The following is a 21,261-nucleotide window of genomic DNA, read 5'->3' as shown; positions in this document are numbered from 1 at the left end:
AAGAGCACTGCTATAACATTTGGATTCATCAGTTCATGAAGATGATGATATAATACATCCTATACTACAACCCAGGACACTGCCACAACTGATGGGCACTGCCTTGGCCAGCAGCAGATCCATCCTAGTGGTGGCTGAGATTAGTTCTGCTGGATATTGGAGAAGCTTTTGGCAGCTTCTTAGAGAAGCCACCCTATACAGACCCAGCTACCAAACCTGCAAAAGCAATACACATGTTGATTTGCATCAGTGCATTACATAATTCTCTACTTTTTGATCCTGTTTCTGCTTTATTTTTGTTTTGCCTAGCAGTGGAAGTTTCTTGGGATAAGTTTTAAACTGAAACACCAGAAGAAAACAAAACCTCTTTTAAAAATGAGAGAGGAGAAAAAAAATTTAGCAGAATCTGTATATTAATCTTTACAGAGAATTCTCAATGCCAACACCACTCTTTGTTCAAAATGGCTTAACAGCAAGAAAATTAGTAATACTGTATTTAGAGGGCAAATTTTTTCACAGAAAGGGCGAGACAATCACATGTCATCAGTGAAGTAAGCTGTTTTACTGTTTTGCTGGAGATAGTTCCATAATTCATTATCTGTTCTATTTTTGCTATCAATTGAACCATTTTTTAATGTGATTCAGATTTTTAGATGTATGTTTAGATGATTTTTAACCTGTCCACAAAAGGTGAATCTTTCCATATGTAAAGAAAACATCTTTGGCACTGAATGAGTGTTAATTGTGAGACTCTGGGAGTATGAAAAGAGTTTATTTATTGCAGAATCATTGAATGTCCTGGGTTGAAAGGAACCTTACAGACCAGCTAGTTCCATCCCCTTTGCCATGGACAGAAATGTGAACTGCTACATCAGGTTGCTCAGCGCCCCATTCAAACTTGTCTTGAACACTTCCAGATATGGGACAATCCCAGTTTCTGTGGTCGACCTGTTCCAGCGCTGCACCAGCCTCTGAGTTAAGAATTTCTTCCTAATACTTAATCTAACCCTACCCTCTCTAAATTAAAAATAATTGCTCCTTGTCCTGTCACTGTCTTCCCCGACACACACAAACAAAACCCCCAAACAAACAAAAAAACCACCAAAACCAACCAACCAAAAAAACCCACAAAAACCCCTCTCCCTTCTTTTTCTAAGCCCCTTTAGGAGACCTGTGAGGCTGCAATGAGGTCTCCCAAAAGCCTTCTCTTCTCCAGGCCGAACAATCCCAGCTCCCTCAGCCTATCTTTGTAGGAGAGGTGCCCCATCCCTCACATATTGAGCTCCTGGGAAGTGGTGATGTTGCTCTGGGAAAAGTTTCTAAGGAGTTTGATGCAATACAAAGCCAGAAAAGTGTAAGCATTTTCCTGTGCAACATTCAATATTTAATTTAATTTAATTTAAATATTTGGCTTGAATATTAAATATTTAAATTAAGTAATTAAATAGCCGCTCTGGATTTCAATTTTTTTGACCTTGACTTAGTGAATTATATGAGAAAAATCAGCATTAAAGTGATTTACAGCTTTTTACAAAGTTATAGAAAAAAGAGTGGTAGAAACAACATTAAAAATTTTGTTATGTACAGTCCTAAGAGATTTTGACTGAAAATTTGGGCAGCTCAGATCATAATTCCTGCCAGTATCATTACTTGCCTTTCCTCCCCAGGAGATGATAACATTCTTACAACCAAATAAGAAACTGCATAATGAAACAGGAGTTAATTGTGTTCTTATGCAAATTTAGAAGAAAAATATATTGTCTCCTTATACCATTCGGTGGGTGAGGGGTTTGTTGGTTTTGGTTTTTGTTCTCAGGGCTCTTCATTTACTGGATGTTTTGTGTCCAGTTCCCATTTCTGTTTTGGGAATCTCCCAGAAGGACAACAAGAGATGCTGGTGAAATCAAGAAGACCACAGCCATTCCGGGTGAACAATAAGTGCAGGAAGGTGAAATGTCTTCCAAGGGCAAAACAGAATTCAGCTCTTGTCTCTTGTATGGTTGTGATCACCCAAAATACTTTATCCATCAAGCAAAAAGGAGGTGTATTTGACAGATAGCTGTGGATCACTGAAAAAATCCATAAAAATTTAGGTATATGGATAATATAACATAAATCAAATAAATTCCTTACAACATGTAGCAACATAAACCAATTTTCCTTAAAGCCAACTATTTTTTTCTTCCTGGATATGGTACTGATGCTGCCGTTATGAACAACTAACAAGAGAGATTTGAAAAACAAAGTTATTATAAAAACGAGGTAGGAGAGGGAAACCTAAAACTCCTTACAGTCCATCTGATTTGATGTCTGAGTAGTGAGTATATATTTATAGTGCTAGAGGATTATTGAGGGAAAATAGCCTAGCTTGTTAACACCTGATCAGAGAGATTCACATCAGACTGATAAAATAAAAAAGGGGGATCTTGTTAAAGTGTTGGAAGTTGATGGAGTGTTTTGCTACTGATAGTCTCATTCTCAGCAAGACACACAGTGTTTGTACAATCTAATTATAGGGGAAATGGGATAGAAAATGTTATCATATCTTTAATGGGGGCTTAGGATGAGTTAGTGGAAGTTTTAAAAGGCTGGGCAGGAAAATGTTGATAAGTAGCATTCATGTGACTTGGAAGGTTTGAGTTCTTACATTTAGGAAATAAAGATTTTAAAAATAGTTTAACAAAAGTGTGGGGCTCACTGGAGCTTTTCTTATAGAAAATAGTCCCTTTTCTTATAGAAAATAGAGGAGCACTAAATGAGATTGAGCAGAGGAAGTGGAGTGAGCAGACCTGGGGACCAGCCCAAAGCATTGCCAACTCTAGGTCCCATCCAGACCCCGGAAAAGACACCTTGCTTGCCTCACTCCTGGAGCCCCACTGGGACCCCAGGCACCATCCTGGATGTCAGAGCTGGAAAGCTCAGTGGTGACACTGATCACTTCCACAGTGAACATCCAGCTAAAAAACAGCACCCACAGAAAACCAGACCTTTGGTGACACCTCAGCCATCTGGGTAGTTCAAGGTGATACTTCACTCAGAGGAAGGGAAAACCAGACAAAAAAAGCTGCTCAAACTGTAAGTGGTAATGCCTCATTTATAGCACTGTGGCCTCCCCAGGAGCTTCTGTGTCCCATCCAGCTGGTTAGATCCACCTGGGGCACGCTGGACACTTTGCACAGCGCATGTTGGTCAAGATGTGGGAGCTGGGAGTAGGATGGAGTGCCATATGGATTCCAGAGGTAGCTCTCCTTAGAGGGAGAGCCGCCTGCATGCTGCCCAGCCCTGACTTCATCAAAGGCTTTCTGGATTTCCCACAGTCAAGCAGAGGAATTCTTGTAATCTGGGAGAGCAGAAATTTGGGAGCTGTGAGGATGAACAGAAGATCCAGTACCGGGCTTGGAAGGTAACTCTGGGGGCTCCACATCCTCCTGGAAAATGTTGCCTCTGCAGCAGAGAGGGGCAGGGCTGTCTCCTCTTGTCTCTGGTGGTCTAGTGTGGTTCATGTACTCCACACAGCTGGACCCATCTCATGAACCCCACACAGCATCATCCAGCCAGAGGAAACCTTTCAATGTTCCAGTGCAGCAGACTCCTAGGTCTGGCCAGTCTGCTTCACATCTGGATCCATAGCAATGGGGCTCTGCCTCTGGGCAAACTTTCACTGGGCAAACTCTCCTCTGGGTTTAACCAGCCCCTCAGTCATACTGCAGCAGTGGTGATAATGTTATTGTTGACTGACCACAGGAACTGTAATTGCTGTGTCAATCTAACACTTTCTAGATGAGATCAAGATATTATGATAAGATATGAAAATCACTTGAAGTTGTGGAAGGATATATATATATATACACACACACATGTATATATATACATACACATGTATGTATACATACACACATGTATGTTAATTTCAAAGACCATCTAAATCAGTGGGGAGTTTCCTATTTATCACCATTAGGTTTAGCTTAAACCCTGTGGGACTGACATTTAAAGGAGCAAGCAACTGGGCAGGGACTCCAGAGACCAGTTTACATAACAGCTTTTTCCATTTGCTTCTTAATGACCTCAGACACCTCTCCCTATGACTCAATTTCCCCATCTGCAAAGGGGGTAAACCTGACCTTCCTTGGAGCAGGATGAAAATCTACAGACAGAAAAGGTGAGATGAGCTCGATATTCTTATTTTGCACACAGTAATAAGAGAAGAAATTAAAAAATAAAAGATAAGAAACTTAATCTACTTGAGTAAACGTGTTTCCTTCTGGTGAGGAAGCTGGTCTCTCTGAAGAATTTGTTAGCTACTACCAGAAAATTTCTAAGCAGCAGCTGCAGAGATTGGTAAACTGCAGCTACCCAGAACTCAAATCTATATTGTCTGTATCCTGAGTGTGCCATTATCAAATTCCTATTTATCACAGTGCAATGGTGGTAGCTAAGGCTGATTCCCAGCCTCAGACCCTTGGTGAACATAAAAAGCAAAACTCTCCTCACCACTCCTTCAGGAAGCAGCTTGAGACAGGGCTCTGCTAGAAATCAAACTGGAAAAAGAAGTCTGGGCTCTAATCTAATCAATGGAAACTCTCCTCACCTCTACAAAGCCAGGGTTTAGCCCTGTATCCAAAAATAAATATCAAGGATTTTCCAGTGCATATCTGTAACTTTTTAAGAACAAGCCTGGATGGGTTTCCTCCAAGCAGCAGCAGCCAGCAGCACCCTCAGCAGCAGCATTCCTGAGCCTTGCACAAAGTGTGCTCAGCAAGGCTTGCAGCTATTGCACCCCCTCAGCCATCCAGAGCTGCTGACCTCAAAAGCGTTTTAGAACATTTTTTAGCTATGGCCAAGTTAAGGGTTGCTTGGCTGGAGGGTGTTTTGGAAGATAGTGCAGCCACATGCTTTGAATAACTGAGTTAACTGAATCTCACATGTTCAATTATATTTCCATTGGTCTCTATAGCTACTGGGGCAGTGTAGGGCAGGACATGAGCTCCTGTCACATCGCTGGAAATGCAGAGAAAGACACGGGATTCAGTAATACCTCAGCTCAGCACAGTCCAGTAACAGGAGTCCTTTGGCACACGAATCTTCCATTAAGCACATTTTTGGAATCAGACTGATGGTCAGGGAGGGGTTTGTGTTTGCTTGATAGATTTACAATAGGATCTCACTGGCCTTCTGCTCTGTGTTTATCTGGCTCTTGCTTCTTGTTAAGCATTCAAAGCAATACCCTTGGGCTTTAACTGCATGAGAACCAAACCTGCTAAAGTCAAATGGCTAAAATGTGAACATCTTTCCTAGGATTCTATGAATCCTTGGAGATAAGTAAGGAATCCTTGTCACTGAGATAATATGGACACTCAGGCTGGCAAAAGAATCTTAGCAAATCTCCATGCACTGCTACTAAATGCTGGAATTTGGGTGATATTTTCTGTCATGAAAGAGATGCAAAATACAGCTGTTTGTGTAAATCAGGACACACCTTAAAATACCCACAGCCCTCTCTTACCAGCACAGACAAAGTCCAGTGAAGGACACCTTTCACTAAAGGTCAACGGGCAGAAAAATGCAAATGGAAATTAAAAGCATCAGAAGGAAGGTGACAGCTGGGTTCAGGGAATTTCAGAGGAAGGGTGGGCATCCAAGATGCAAGTCACCAAGGCTGACCTCAAACCATGAAATGAAAGATCATCACAGATGCCAGTAATGAAAGCACATAGGGATGTGACATAACTTTAGCTTCCCAATACATCATTGACTAATTAAATGACCAACACCATAAAAATGATTTTTACCACAAAAATCTAAAAGTGTCTAAAGACTTCAAAGAAAGTAAACTTAGTTTGTAGTTGACAAATATTAATAAATAACTCAATTAAGAGCCCCATAACCCTCTACTCAAATTTAAAGCTGCTTGCCACAAGTTATTCAATGGATTGCCATAGTATATCATGAAACTTACTCCTTATTTCAGTCAGGAGATATTTTCTTCCCCAGTTACAGTAGTAATAATATGGCTTTGCTTTCTTTATGGTGGTGTTAATCACAAACAGTGGAGTACAAAGGAAACATATCCAATATATGTCAGAGAAAATAATGGTAAGATTTAGCCATTTTGTATTTGTTCTTGAAACAAATAAACACAATTGTAAATATAAGTGGTTTGGGATTTTTTTTTTTTTTTTTTTTTTCTTTTATAGGGCTTTTACATTGCTTTCTATCTTAAAGAAAAACAATACCCATTAAAAAAAATGTTTTTCCTGCCCTCTAGCCACAGATGTAAGCCACATTACACATTACAAAACTGTCTAATGTTGATGCAATTGCTGATCACAGTTGTGTTGGTCATTTTAAGGAACCAGACCCACAAATGTGATTAGGAATCAATGAATCTGCCAATTCTAAACATAAATTTAGCCTTTGTCACATTATGCTGGAAGTGTGGCTCAGGAAGCCACCTCAATAACCTTGCCTATTCATTCATTTGGCTTTTATGAATGGAAACCAGAGATCTGGGGTATGGGTTATAGTGTGTGTGTGTGTGGGGGGGGGGGGGTTAGTTGTGGTTTTACTTTATTCTGAACAGAATATTGCATTTTCTACTGTGGAGGTTTATGTGATTTTATATAGCCTGAGTTCATTCAGATTAGGTCAGGGCATCCTGAATTTGTCTGTAAACTGACTAACATAAAATTACAGAGAGATTCAAGAGCAACACTTTGGTATCCTTCCATGTGTATTTTGTGCAGATAAACATGATCTAAGAGAAGGACAGCCAGTTTCCACAAAATTACAATATTTGCTACTAAATACAGGAGCTTTGATTCTAACAGTTTGGCTTAATTTACAGAAAAATATGAACTTCCATGATATTGTTTAGTTATTTATTTCTCCGTTGTCAAGCATTTTTTTTATTGTTGACATCTGAAATTGAACTCACATCTGTTTAGCAAAAGACAGCTACTCTCTTTCAAACTGTCTATTTATGAGAATTTTGCCCCATTGTGCAAGTTATGGTGTATTTCACACAAAAAGACAAGATTTATCTGTTTGCCAGAAAAAAGAGATATCAGCTATACGAAGGGGCTTATCTAAAAAATACAAATATTAATCCCTATCTAGACTGCTGCAAAATCTGCTCTTCTTCATGTCATCTTCTTGTGTATTTGAATACACATTTAGAGAGGGAAGCATCTTTCAAGTGATCTTCACTTCTCATTGCTCTAACTCAAACCAGCCAGTGTTCAGCCTGGCCATTTTCATGTGGGAAGCAGGAAACAAGGCAGAGATTTATCAGCTGTGCCCCACTGGCATCTGGGAATATCAGATATTTTATGTAATAATTATGCAGCATTTCAGCTAAACTGGTTCAGTTCTTAAGGAAGAAGATTAGGTTGCTGTGAAAGCCAATGCTAAGGGTATGAAGGATAAGCCTTTTTTCATTTAGCTGCCTAAGAATTAGGCATTTCCTTTTAATGATCACTCCAGATTCCTCATGAAACACTAATCCAGGCAACCTCAGGAAGGGAGGAACAGTCATTGTCAGTGCCTATGTGTCTCTGTCAAAAAGTGAGAGAAGCCAAGTGACCATCTTGAGCTCAGTATCTAATATACTTAGAGACACGAAGTTAGCGATGAACTCAAGAATGAGAAGTATATGCAAAAACTACTTAGCAGCTTTTAAAATTATAATTATATAATAGTACAAAAGAGATTTGACCAGATATAGATGAAAAGAAACTATCACTCTGCTGTAAATCTGTATCTAAAAATTGTTAGAACCAAAAATCTAAGACAAGATGTTAAAAATAAGTGTGACAGGTGTATATTTAGATATCTAAAGAAAGGGTAAGGATTTATTTTAAGTGTGTCTACTGAGCAGAGCCATATGGGTTCAAGGGGAGTTACTAGCATTTGGTGTTTTTGAAACGAAGCTATGTGTTAAAAGCTTTAAACTGACAGATAAATCTACTTGATGTCATTACTTTATTATTGATTTTTTTCTAAAGTTTTTTTATTGTCCACAACAAAAAGATCCATTTTTTAATATATTTTTATAATAGAATTAAAGGGCAGTGTTCAGATGTCCTGAAATCTTGCCTCAGATGAGACACACAGCCCAGGTGTTCACGCTTACAATTGGACAGACAATTCTTCAGCATCACTACACTGCCAAGGAGCCAAAATTCACCATGCAATCATTTGCATGTGCTCAGAAACACCCCAGCCTGCAGTGACCATAACTTAATTTTGCCTTTATTTATCTGCAGACTCTGAACTCTGCAAGAATCTGCAGGAACACCTTGAACAAGTATGTGTGCCCTGAACTGACAAAATAAATTCTGAAAGGAAGGGCAGACAATACCTGGAGGGTAGCTGGTGGAAGTGGGAATAGACCCTATATCATCTTTGAGAAATACTAGAGCTTTCACTCGAAAATCTCAGAAACCATAGTGGATGATTTAGTTATCTGCAAGTCGCTGATGCAGAGCAGCCCTCACAAGGAAGAACACAAAAGATGTTAAATGTGTGTATCAGAGAATCGTATAACAAATAACCTTGAAAAGGAAAAGACTGCTAAGATCGTCATGTCCTACTTTCTGTGCATATACCTGTGTATCAGTGGCAGCATTTATGGTCTGTGTGGAAATGGGATGAGGTTTAGACATGTTTTGCTGAGCTTCTTCAGAGCAAACAGGGCAAGGAGAGGATGAAGAAACACATTCTGTGCTCTTTACCTGCCAAGTGATTTAAAATGGTAGATTTATCCCAGTAGATGGTAGATGGTAGATGCCTGTCTCAAGAAGCACCACTTATAACAGAGCTGCTTCTGAAAGCATGAGTCTGGAAATACCTTGGAAGACAGAGGCTCCTGGAGAGCCTTTTGGTCTTATCGTGCATACAGACAATTGTCTGCAATTACAGAGAGGAATATTTTTCTGTTCTTGATACTGCTAAAGGCTTAGATCTCTTAAACCATAGCCAGTGACAGGAACCAGTCTAACTTGGGTGATAAAATTCTGCACTACAAGAAAAATGCCAAACCAACAAGAACCACATTCTTAACACTAAAAATTAAAAATAAAATATGAAAGGGTAGACAGGGAGAGATATTTGCCACCTCCTAAGAAGATTTTTAAATCAAAGGGGGACACTGTGATTAGATTATGGCCCCAGAATGACAACAACTCAACTTTCTCTTTGAACTCAGAGAGGCTCCCAGGATGAAGTGGTGTTCAAAGACAATTCCTTTGCATGAATAATATGGGGGAGGGTTTAATTACCACCTCCTCTCATTCTTCATCTTCTCTAGCCAGAAAGCTCAGGTTTCAGCAGTTTTGTTTCTCACTGACACTGTGGCAGACTGGGGGAAGGGAGAGGAGGCTGGAAATACTACAAGGCTGGGAAAAAAGGGAAGCAGCCAGTGAGCTGTAGCAAAAAGAACAGAAAAGAAAAGAAAAGAAAAGGGCACAGCCTCATTCATATATAAACCAGTAAAAAAATAGAAAAGAAAAGAAGAAAAAGAAAGCACTATCCCACTGATATTATAGATCTCTGGAAAGGGTAGTGTCAGAAATCACAACTCTAATGCGAAACAATCCTGAGTCTCAAAACTCATCTCACTCAAGTGTTACATTATATCTGTAAGGGAACCGCGGTGCATCTGAAACCTGGTTTCACTCTGGCTGTCAGCTTAAGTAGGGCTACAACAAATGCAGACCAAGAATGATAAATCCTAGTGTTCGCCTATGTAAATAAAGACTGAATTCATGTTGCCTTTATGTCGTCATTTATCCCCTTTTTAATGGATACAGTATTAATCACTGCTAGTGTTATTGGCCAGAAACACCAGACAAAGAGAGAAGTATGAATCTGTGTTTAATAGATTTCAAATATTTTCAAATACAATTGATTTGAGTTCCTATAATATTCACAGCTTAGATCAAAGGTAAGAAATGCTCTTAGTTAATATTAGTAATAATTTACAATCAGCCATGCTATCACTGGCCTCTGCAGGTCTCTTAAAATATCTGCAATAAGAGTGCCCTCTCTGGACAGAGGAGTAAGCCCTCCTCACACAATGCAGAGAGAGGGATCTGCTGTGTTTCCTTACTCAGAACAGTGAGGATCTGGCTGTGTTTCCTCACTCAAAGCTCTCCCTGTGACACTCAGTGGAGAATCACCTCTTGCTGCTCTCTGCCAGCTGAGCAGCTCTGCGATGCCGTGTCCCCGACGCAGGAGCCGCACGCCCTTCCTGACGTGAACTTTCCCCCGCCAGCTCTGCTGTGAGTCAGCTGGAACCCATTACTGCGTCGTGCAAAGCTCACGTTAGGCAATAGCAGCTGTGTGAGGGAGCAGATTCCTCCCAGGTTGCTCCATTTCCAGTGGTTTCTGACTAACTATCCCTGTCCATGCCAGGTGTCCATGGGACACCCCACCCCAAGGGAATTGCTCTCCCCCAGCCTCTGTCTTGGGTGGAGGTGAAAGGGAGCAGAGCAGGCAGTTTAGAGTGCACTTGGCTGGGTCCACCCAACCCAAGGGCACACGGGAGGAAAGGATCACCCAATGCCTGATGTCTGAATTACCTAACAGATTCAGCCTAGAGTGTGAAAACCACTCTCAGGACCTTGGCCTGAGCTCAGGTTTTCACATTCCATCTTCTCCTGCGCTAAACAGCAATGGGCTTTCCTAGAAAAATGTTCCAGCAGTTTGGCCTGCTGAGCAGAGGTCATATGAAAAGTCAGCATATAAACACAGAAGGTTTTGGCCAGGCATAAAGTGCTGGAGCCCATCCACAGTGTGGGGATGTGCTCCACCAAACCTCCAGGACTTAGCTAGAGACCTACGTGGGCCAAGTCAGAGGCAGCCCCACAGGTGTCCATATAATCAAGAAACACGGGCAGAAAGAGAACTGACACTTAAGCATGGTCTCAGGCCTAATTATACCCTGTAGAGATGCCTGTGAGCCCCTTTTGTTGCATGTACAATAAGACAAGCCTAACATTGCACCACACAAAGTGCTGCTTGGGTGATCATCCCCCATCAAGAGGGTGAGAGGGAAGTGGGGAACATTCAGTGGGGCTCCTGGTTTCTACAGGAACAAAAGAAGACAGAAAGTAAGAAAAAATATTTTTAAAAACCCTTTCAGATTTTGCTTCAATGAACTATCCTTCTCTGTTTCTGAGAAAGAAGTAGAGATGAGCAAGTGTAACACGTCATACAAACTAGCTCTATGCAACTCCACACCTTGGGGAATTTGGTTCCTGACATCATTTACCGAAACAATACCCAGTTGCTGAGGGGTTTGATCAGCCACCCCAAAGATGATGAAACAAGCGAAACCAGATGAGATGGGGGTTCCCCGTAGCAGACACAGGATAAAGGTTCAGAACACTGTGCAGCCCTGCCCTCCCTGCTGCAGCCAGCTCAAGCAGCCCACACAACTGCTGAGCTGCTTTGGGGAAGACCAGCTCCTGGAAGAGAGAAGATAAAGAAAGGGACGTGGACAGATCATCCAAGATTAATGATGGAAAAAAGTGAAAATACTTGTAAGAGGAAGATTTCACTATGCCAGAATCATTATTAATCACTTGCAACTCCCTGTGACTAAGAGTTGTTAAACTTCATTGGCATTTAAAAATGAAGATATTCCATTACGCAGGCAAAAAACAGCTAAGATATTGGGATATGAAAGGGGGATTAACTGCAATGGGCACTTCTAATTCATTATTTAAAAGTATTTTTTCAAAAGTATTTTTTTCCTTGTCTGTTTAACTTCTGGCAAGTTGATTTTACCTCCTCTATTTTAACTTTTTTTTTTCCTAATTTGTAAGTGTTTTTAACTCCTATGCCAGTTTCTATGAAATTAATAAGAGTGATAGAGAAATTTCCAAAATATTAAGGTATTTCAAGTACTGGCTGAAACAGTATCCAAAAGATGACTAAAATGAATTTCCTAACTAAGATCAGCAGAGCCACAACCCTTAGTAGACATCACAGAAGCAAAACTTGACAGGAAGCAGGCCTTGATGGTCACAGCATCATTTGCTTTGATACCAAACTGTATTTATAAAATAATCTTTTTTATTTATAAAATAATCTTTTTCACTTTTTTGTGACCTTTTCAGGGTCTTCTTCACAGGTATATCTTATGTAGCATCTTTGTCTTTCATTGCTTTGCACAGCACACCATTTTTTGAACAACATGAGACTGAAATATTTGTGCAAAGAAAGTCTGGCATTCAAGATTCCCATCTGTTCAGCTACAAATGGAGACCATGGAGACAAGTGTTTTGCCTAAGAGGGATGATATCACAGTAGGCACTACCAGGCTGTTTATATTCCACCCCATATTCCAAACTCAAGTATTTACAACAGATCTCAGCTGAGAGACCACTCTGCTTTTGAAGGCAGAACTGGCACTGGAGCTGTAGAGGGCTGACAAAGCACCAGCACATGGAAAACCATTTGCAACTCTTTGTTGGCTTGGCAATGGACAAAAAGCTGAGAGGGGCAAAGAGCTGAAACCTCCCTCTGAGGCCACAGACACCAACACATGAGTTACCATCACTCTGAGCCTCCTCAGTTCTCACATGCACCTGTAAACTCCCTTCAAACATGCAGGTGGGGGTTTCTGACATCTTCGGTAAGCTCTGATAAGGAACTTATGATATTGCCTCCTGAATCTTCAAGCTCGCCTTAGGCTTGGACTGTCTGTCTGAAATGGAGTAAAGGGGCATGAATTCACCTCTTACATGGAAAACAGTGACAGTTCATTGAAACACATGGCCCTTTACTTCCTCTGGAACAGAGAGACTAGAGTAGCTAAGCAAATTCAAAGGCAGGATGCAAGATAAAGGCAGCTTTGAGAAGGAGTTGAGGTTTTGGTTTTCCATTGCTCCATTTTAAAAATAACAATCAAACCTCAGGAAGGGGTAAATAAAAACCCTCTTTTTACACACTGTGAGTGTTGGTGCACAGATGCTATGGAAGTATCTCTAGCTGAGGCCTGGACTTGAGCTCGAGTCCCTCAGGAATGGCTTTGTAGTTTTGAGGAAACAGGTCTCTTCAATGACTGATATTTGCCTACCTTCACAAATCACCTCAATACTTTCACACACATTTCTTGAATAAAAGAAACAATTAATACACATGGGTGTGTTAAAATCTGTCAATTTTCCTTTGTGATGAGGAATTGTAACTAAAGGATAGATACAAATTCCTGCTGTTCTGGGTAGCAGGAGAAAGAAATCCATCAGCTGGGGACACTAGAGGGTGAATCCAGGGAAAAGCCACCAGCTGCTGTTACAGAACACTAGGAGGAGGCAGGCTGTAGGTTCAAAGGACCCAGCAGATGTGTCTGGAAGGGAAGTGGGGAAAGAAGTGTCTGTTAGCTGTCACCACCCTTGGACCAGAATGCAAAGGGCATTGGCAAAATTTTCTCTTGTTCCTTTGGGAACAGAAATTTATGAGAAAATGTTCCCTAATTTAGTTCTTCTTTTCCCAAGATTTCTCTGTCTCCACTCAGGATGGGTCTCCTTCCAGCAAGAAGCACAACTTACAAAAATGAAGAAACCCCCTGATCTTCAAAGGGCTGCAGCACATTGCCATAATGCCGTCATAGCAAGGACACAGCCCCATCTATACAGGCAAGATCAAACAGCATCCTGCAGAGTCAGGGTGCTATTGCATTACAACATGATTCTTCCCCATGACAGATTTGGCCAAAAGCCAGGCAATGAAATAGGTCTGCTAGAGTGAATGGACTTGGGGTCTTAGACAGCAGTTGGAGATTTATGCTGCTGTTGTTGCAGAAATCAAATCAAGACACTGTTCCCCGGCATTACTGGCTTACCCAGCCATCTGCAGACCAATGGTGTGAAATCTGTGCCTGTGTGTCACCACTGTAGCTAAACATCTTGTGTTTTTCTTTCAAAAAATGTGTTCATTGAGTTCATTGTAATAATAATAGATGTCAGTTAATACTAATCTTCAGAAAATGTGAGAAGGAAAATCCTTTGAGAATATCCCTAGGTGAGCCCATCAAGGGATCATGCTGTGTTCTCATTTTGTAATGTAGTTGCCCATTCAATGATAACTTGATAGGAAGTGGAGTAGATAATTTTGCTGCCAAGGTGTTTTAATGAAAGGCAATCAGCAGGACACAACAACCTGAAGTACCGAGCAATGTTACAAAATCCAGAGATTTTTGTGTAGAGATTTTATCTGTCCTTCTTCATTCATCTATATCCTTGATTTTGGTCTTGAAGTCATGGACATACTTAATATTCCTTTCAATATGCAGGACAAATCCATCAGTACTGCGGATTAGAGAGCAGAGATTGAGAGAAATGAGCCTGTTAAGGCTTGGTGACTCCTGCAGGACTAGCAGAGGGTCTGAGACCTTTAATGCATCTACGTTAAAGGGGCTTGTGTCTGCTGTAATCTGTTTGCTTCATGCACGTAGGATTTTGCATGCTGGAATTTATGGTGCATACTCATCTGAGTCACAGAATATGATAAGCTCAAACCCATTCCAAAACCTCCCTCAAAATTGCTAAGGCATTTGCACAGAAATAGATTAGCATGGCCTGAATGAGTGTGTTTGATTGGGTCAAGTGATAGGTTGCAAGATCTTAAGCTGCTGTAACATAATTCCCAGCAATCATATGCCTAATATGTTATCATGTCTGTGTTTATTCTAGTAAATGAAATTAATTAGAGTCTACCCACTAGTTCTGAAGGGTCATGTTCAGGTTTGTGTTCTCATGACTGGACTGGAGCCTGAAGCTCATACTCCCTGGTTTGGGACAGTAGAGACAGCCTGACCTGCTGTCAGAAGAGCATATTAAAAAAAAAAAATCTTTCTTGACCTCAGACAGCTAGAACCTCTGCAGGTGACACAGGCCTCTCTAGCAGGTACTTTCAGACAAGGGACTTTCTAACTATCAAGTCCAGAAGGACCCAGAGTTTCAGACAGATAGCTGATAGAGGATGGCATGTTTTACCACTGGTCACAGAATATGAGTATTTGCAAAATCACTGTATAAATAATGGTTTAATGGTGGACTTGGGAGTGCTGGGTTAACAGTTGGGCTTAGAGTTTTTTTCCAACCTAAATGATTCTGTATATTTATTATGCTAAATTGTTTGTCCATTGTGTAATAAAATCAGTAGTGTAAGCTATGTTTAACATCTAGAAACAGGCATGTGACAGGAGCACCAGAGTTACTTTAATAGCCAGATCACTGTGTGTCTTCCAGCCACAATGAGGAAAATCCACTCACTGAAACACAGGAAGATGCAATAGGGGGATGCTTCTTTAGCCTTTCAACTCCTTTAAGAGTCAGTCCACATCATAACACAACAGCTCTTAATCTTCAGGAAGGTGCTGACTTTCTGGAAAGATCTTGGAAAAACCATCCAGTCATTAAACCACTCTCCTCCTACCATGGGTGTGTTCCCTGCCTGGGGGGTCAGAGGCACAGTTGCTGCCTGTAGCCTGCAATGGGGACAGTGGGTAGCAAGGCTAACAGCTCTCCCTGACAGATGTTACATGGAAGTTCATGTCTTCATAGCATTGCTTCCATACTGTTATCTACCTGGACAGATTCCACCTCCCAGCAGCAGAAAGACTTTCCCCCAGAAAGGCCAGAGAGTTGATGTCACTTCAGAGCACAGCAAGCAGCAGCAGGAAAAGCTGAACTCCACATCAGGCCACATGAATACTCCCAGATAAATCTCTGTCAGTTCATTGGTAGCTCTGATGTGTCACCTGCTCCTGTGGCTTTGGTCAGGGAAAGACCGGAAAGACCTCATCATCAAGGCTTCAGTTTGACAACAGGCATAAAGCTGTGTCTTTGAAATCTGCCCTTATAACCAGAACAGAAAACATTTTCAGTGAAAGATCAGAAGAGCGAGCAGAATCAGCAGGCTCTGCAGACTGTCACTGCTCACATGTGTGCTTTGTTATCAGCACATACATTCAAAAGTATATTTGTCAAAGGGCTGTGGCACAGTTGCCTGTGCAAATAGAATTGTAGCAGAAAGCATGAAAAGTGTTTGCCTGTGATGAGATCTCACCTGCTTTGTGTGCAAGCTGCTGGAGATCACTAGTACTCTCTGATACTTGTTATTTGTAAGCAGCCCTGCTCTCTTCAGGTTCATTTCCAGCTCCACAATACAACACTGCCAGATATTTTCACACATTCTGGATGCTTTGGGTAACATGGAGCAAACATCTTCCACTACTGACTGCCTGACCATCTAATAACCTAAACAGCTGAGCTGTTGTAGGCTGCAACCCTGTATTCAACCAGACCACATGCCAAGAATATCCACGAAGGACAGAGAGCTCCACAAAATGGAACATGCACCCTTCCTAAAGCCTAGAGTGTATATGACAGGCAAGAAAGAATTTGGACTGGAAAAAAATCCAGGCTCCTGAGGCAGGAATTGATTGCTAGTGTTGTCACAAAAGGTGCTGGATCCCATTTTGAGGTGCACCCTTCCTTGGTGAACTGTGTATGTCACAGCCAAATTTCCACACAGCTGCTCAGCAAGCAGCCAGCTGGGAGGTGCACAGCACCACACAAGTGTTGGTTTCACTCCTGATTTTTAGCTACTTTTGATGAAAAAATGTGTTACTAGCTAAGAGCTGATGCAGGATTTCCAGAGAAAGGAATAAGAGATACATGTGTCCTCTGATTTCTAGTGAATTCTCATACAACATGGGCAGAAAATGGGCCTCTAACTTGTATGAGTACAGCTGCATTCCTTGAGGTCTCCTGGCGTAGTTGTTCTCAGATGCCTGCAGGATTTGTCGAGCCATCTCTCATGGAGCTGGTGATGGTAGGGAGGGCCTATCAATCTAGTTGAATTCACCTTCCTAACATGGATCTGCAATATGTGCTTGTGGAAAGTAAGCAAGACACCGTGTAATTATTTAGGTAAAGTGGCAACTTTGATTGAACTGTTTGGTAAGTACCAGCAACAGATAAAAGAGCATCCTAAAAATGAATAAAAGGGTTGTCCTATGCCCCTGCCTGAATCTCATACACTCTAGGAAAGCCTCACTTGCTGTTTTTTTATTCCAATTAATGAAAATTTCATCCCAAAGGAAATTTAAAGTCAATGAAAATTTGTATTTAATGTCAATTATTTTAAAATTTTACTGTTGTTGGTATTGTTGTTGTCATTATAAAAAATAAGCACCTTAGAGGTCCCTGTATCTCTGTTCCCACATGGTGGCCAGGAATTGCACTGCCTCTATTGGCATGACTATTGGGAGGCTACTACAACCACCAGGCTGTCAGAGGCCTGCAAACAGGCTGTGACTGGCTGCACCACTTCAGCGCTCTGCCCAGGAATAAGGGAGATTAATACAGGCAATGACCTCCAACCAGTCGTGGAGGCTTCTAAAAACCACTATGCTGGCACATGTAAAAGCCATTAATCATTCCAGTTTCTCCAGCTGAAGGTGTCTGGGAATGTAGAGGAATATTTCCCCATCCAATGATTGGCCCATTGGAGATGAGAGCCCAGGCAATTCTTCCAGGGGGGACCTGGTCCCCTTCAGGGATAGTCAGACTCTTCAAACTGTTCAAGGTCAGCCCTGCCAGGAGCTTGGCAGCAGTGAAATCGTGTGGATGAACATGTGCCTACTTCAAGCTGCCTGGCTCTAGTCAGTCTAATTCACTAGCAGAGTCATTGTGTATACATCTATCTTTAATTGCCTGTGCTCTTTGTTTCATGTGGTGTTATCTGTGGATCCTACAGAATATAATCTACTTTAGCATTGAGACATTCTAAACTGGACTCTAGGCATTAGACTATGGGCATGTGATTAAGTAATTTCTCTTAAATTAGACTTCACAAAAGAAACCTCTAACTGACCTGCTTTTCCTTCTGCTCCATGCTGGTTGCACATTAAAGCCCATTACTTCAAACCATCCTGACAAGCATTTTTGCTGACAGTCACAGTCCATTCTAGCCAAGAGTTCTGGACACATCCAAAGGTGCATGACTTGTTTCTAGTCTGAACCTGCCTGCTATTAACTTCTAACTTGCTTCAAGTTATAGCTTTCTCTGTTATATTAAAAAGAAATTGATGGAAAGTTTCAATTTTGGAAGAGTGATTTAAGTTTAAAGACCAATGGTTTTCTCTGGACCCTGTAAATCTTTGCATATAAATAACCTTGGATTTAAATTCCCAGAACACTGAAAGCCTCTAAAATGGCTCTATATATGGTGAAAACAACCACAGAGCATTAGGTCTGTCTGCACCCAGTCTTCATAAGCCTTAAACTGCCCATGATATTTATCTTAAAATCTGCAAGTGGATTCTCAAAAATCATAATTTAGGGCATGATTCTGCTTTCACTTTCATACATATGGGTTTCTGTAATTCTCCCACTTCCAGCAGAATTTGCTACATGTGAAAATAGGTGTGGAACACACCTGACATGTCAGTCTGGTTGTTGATAGCTCCATGGAATTTAGAGGGAAGGGACTGCTGGATCACTTTGTCTGACCTGCCCATTATGGAAATCCAGTTATTCTTGTACCAGGCCAAATAAATTTCACTGAACTAAAATGTAGCTTCCAAAAAAGCATCCAGAGGATTTCAAAACATAGGAATCCACCACTCCCCTTCATCGTTCAGATAACTGTTTAAAGAAAGCTTGCTACTAAATGTGCCTTCTGTCTAGCATGAATACATCTACCTTCCAGTTTTAGCTTTTCACTGTTACATGACAAAGATCCTTATATTCTCTCATTTTCTTACTTGAAGACAACTATGCATTGCAAAGAGTCAGCTTCTTGCTTTTCTTTTTGATAAGCCCTACACAATAGCTGATCTGCAGTAAAAGGGTGTGTGTAAATCCTTACCTTAGAGACAATGCAAGATAAGAGCCCTCAGCGCCAGTGGGCTCAGCCACCTCAGCGTCACTGGGGGACCAGATCTGTTCCTGTGTTCCAGTCAGCAATGCTCCTGAAGAGGCTGTTTAGGGCAGTCCTGCTGTCTGCTAGCACTGGCTGCTCGTTTCCACTGAGAGCAGCCCCGCTCCCTTCGCCCTGCACGGCCAGCTCACACATGCACGTAGGAAATGGCCATCGTGCTCTGCAGCTGCCTTCAGCACAGGTCACTGGAGGGATCAGTGAAGCACTGCAAACTCTGCCAGTCCAAGCTTGTGTGTATGCTGGGGGTGAGTATCCACATATTTAAGGGTGACAGGAAAGAAGAGGGAGGAAAAATGCACATGAGCCATTCACTCAGGTAAAAGTGAGTACTCAGTAGTGGCTGAAGAGTGGCTTACATGCCATCAGTTCATCCACTAATTTACTCTGCAGTAAGCAATTTATTTAACCATAGCCTATGCTAATCTCCCCCGAAAATATATTTTGTCTGACCTCTCTCAAACAAACCTGCTGCCTCATTAGAAGATTAAATCAGGTTAGTTAATTAAGATTTTTCTCCTTTGGCTCGTGACAATCTATTCTTGTGGACAGTGACACCCAAGAACTCCCTTTTCCTCACTACTTGTGACTATAAATCACAATTAAGAGACAGGATTGTTTGATAATGGTAACCATGTAGACATAACGTAACATATAAATGTAGATGTGATATACTTCTAATGAAACACATCTACATCTGGTTTCTATAGCACTCCATGGATTGGCATTAATCATATCCTCCTACTTTTAATTCCTTCCTGGTAGGCAAACCTAACTTCCTGACCTACGTTATCCCGCTTGCCCTGACAGTGTGATCACACAACATGAGCTATGGCTGAGAAGGAAATAGCTATAGACATGAGAGACTCACCATTCCCATTATGTCATTTTCTAAAGCAAAGTTTTGGTGTGATTTAAGTGCTGCTATTGCTGCACAAAGATTTGTGTCTCTGATCTACTGTCTCTTGATTCCTGCTCAAATCTAAGGAGCGTGGGATTAAGCCAATGGAATACTGCGTATTTCCAGAGTAATGTACATTCATCAGTAGGGAAGACATGCAATCTTCAAATGTAACTATTAAAAGGTGGAATAAAAAAAATAAAATTCAAAAAACACCAAAAACAACTAAACAAACAAAAAAGCTATTTCATTTATAACAAGTACTCACTTGAAAAAATTAAACTGTAACATTTAGTTATTAACCCAACCTGAAACCTCATTTCAGAAGTTATCCTAGACATTAAGTCCCCTGTGCAGGACATACATATCCCTGAATCAAGACAAGACCACCAAGTGCCCAAGGAACATGAACGAGGCTGGCAGCAACAGTTCCCCAAGACACAGTGTCTAGAATAAGCCATGGATGGATGTGCTAATCCTCTCTTGCCTCTCATAGTGCCAGAGAAAGTCTGATGCCAGGAAATCACACCCTAGGGCTCACAGAGACATCAAGGACTTGGTTTTGTGTACAACTGTAGAAGACCTTGCTGAGGTAGTGCCTTACCTGGCTAAATGACAAACATTGCTCATTCATCAGCAACTGGAGTGAGGACAGGGAGCAATGAGTATAAATTGAAAGAGGGGAAATGTAGGTTACATATTAGGAAGAAATTTTTCACTGTGAGGGTAGGGAGGTTCTGGAACCTCCTGAACCAACTGGAACAGGTTGCCCATGGAGATTGTGGATGCCACAACCCTGTCAGTGTTAAAAGCCAGGTTGGATGGGGCCCTGAGCAACCTGGTCTAGTGGAAGGTGTCCCTACCCATGGCAGGGCAGGTTGGGACTAGATGATCTTTAAGGTTCATTCCAACCCTGAACATTCTGTGATTCTGTGATCATGTTCTAAGCCTGGTTTACACCAGATACTTGGCTAGTAGGGTGGCTCCTGTGGAGAGGGGGATCAAGTAGCCCTCTTGACACCCTTCTGCCCTCTGCCCCTGTCTGCAGCAGATAGTGCCATACATCCATTGCCTGATGACAGAGGTGTGCAGGGCTCTGTATCTAAAGTTTTTGTGACACAGATTTGGAGGTGGTTGCAGTATGAGAATGGAGCAGCCATGGGAGGAAGGTCTGAGAGGGAGGAATACCTGAAAGCCCTGATAGACTTGCTTGTTAAGTCACGCTGTACTTTCAAGGACACTCTAAACCATCAAAAGCCAGATTGTTGCCAAAGCAGTTGTTTTGCTTTCATCCAGCCCAAATTATTTCTTACTTTATTGCTCTTCCCTCTCTCCAAACAAATAATTTCTAACCTAGGATGGTTCTCCTGACACAGAAGGGACAGTGAGGAGGAGGGTGAAACAAT

Source organism: Sylvia atricapilla, chromosome 1 (assembly GCF_009819655.1).
Source record: "Sylvia atricapilla isolate bSylAtr1 chromosome 1, bSylAtr1.pri, whole genome shotgun sequence".
Taxonomy (NCBI): Eukaryota; Metazoa; Chordata; class Aves; order Passeriformes; family Sylviidae; genus Sylvia; species Sylvia atricapilla.
Note: the sequence above shows the minus strand (reverse complement) of the source record.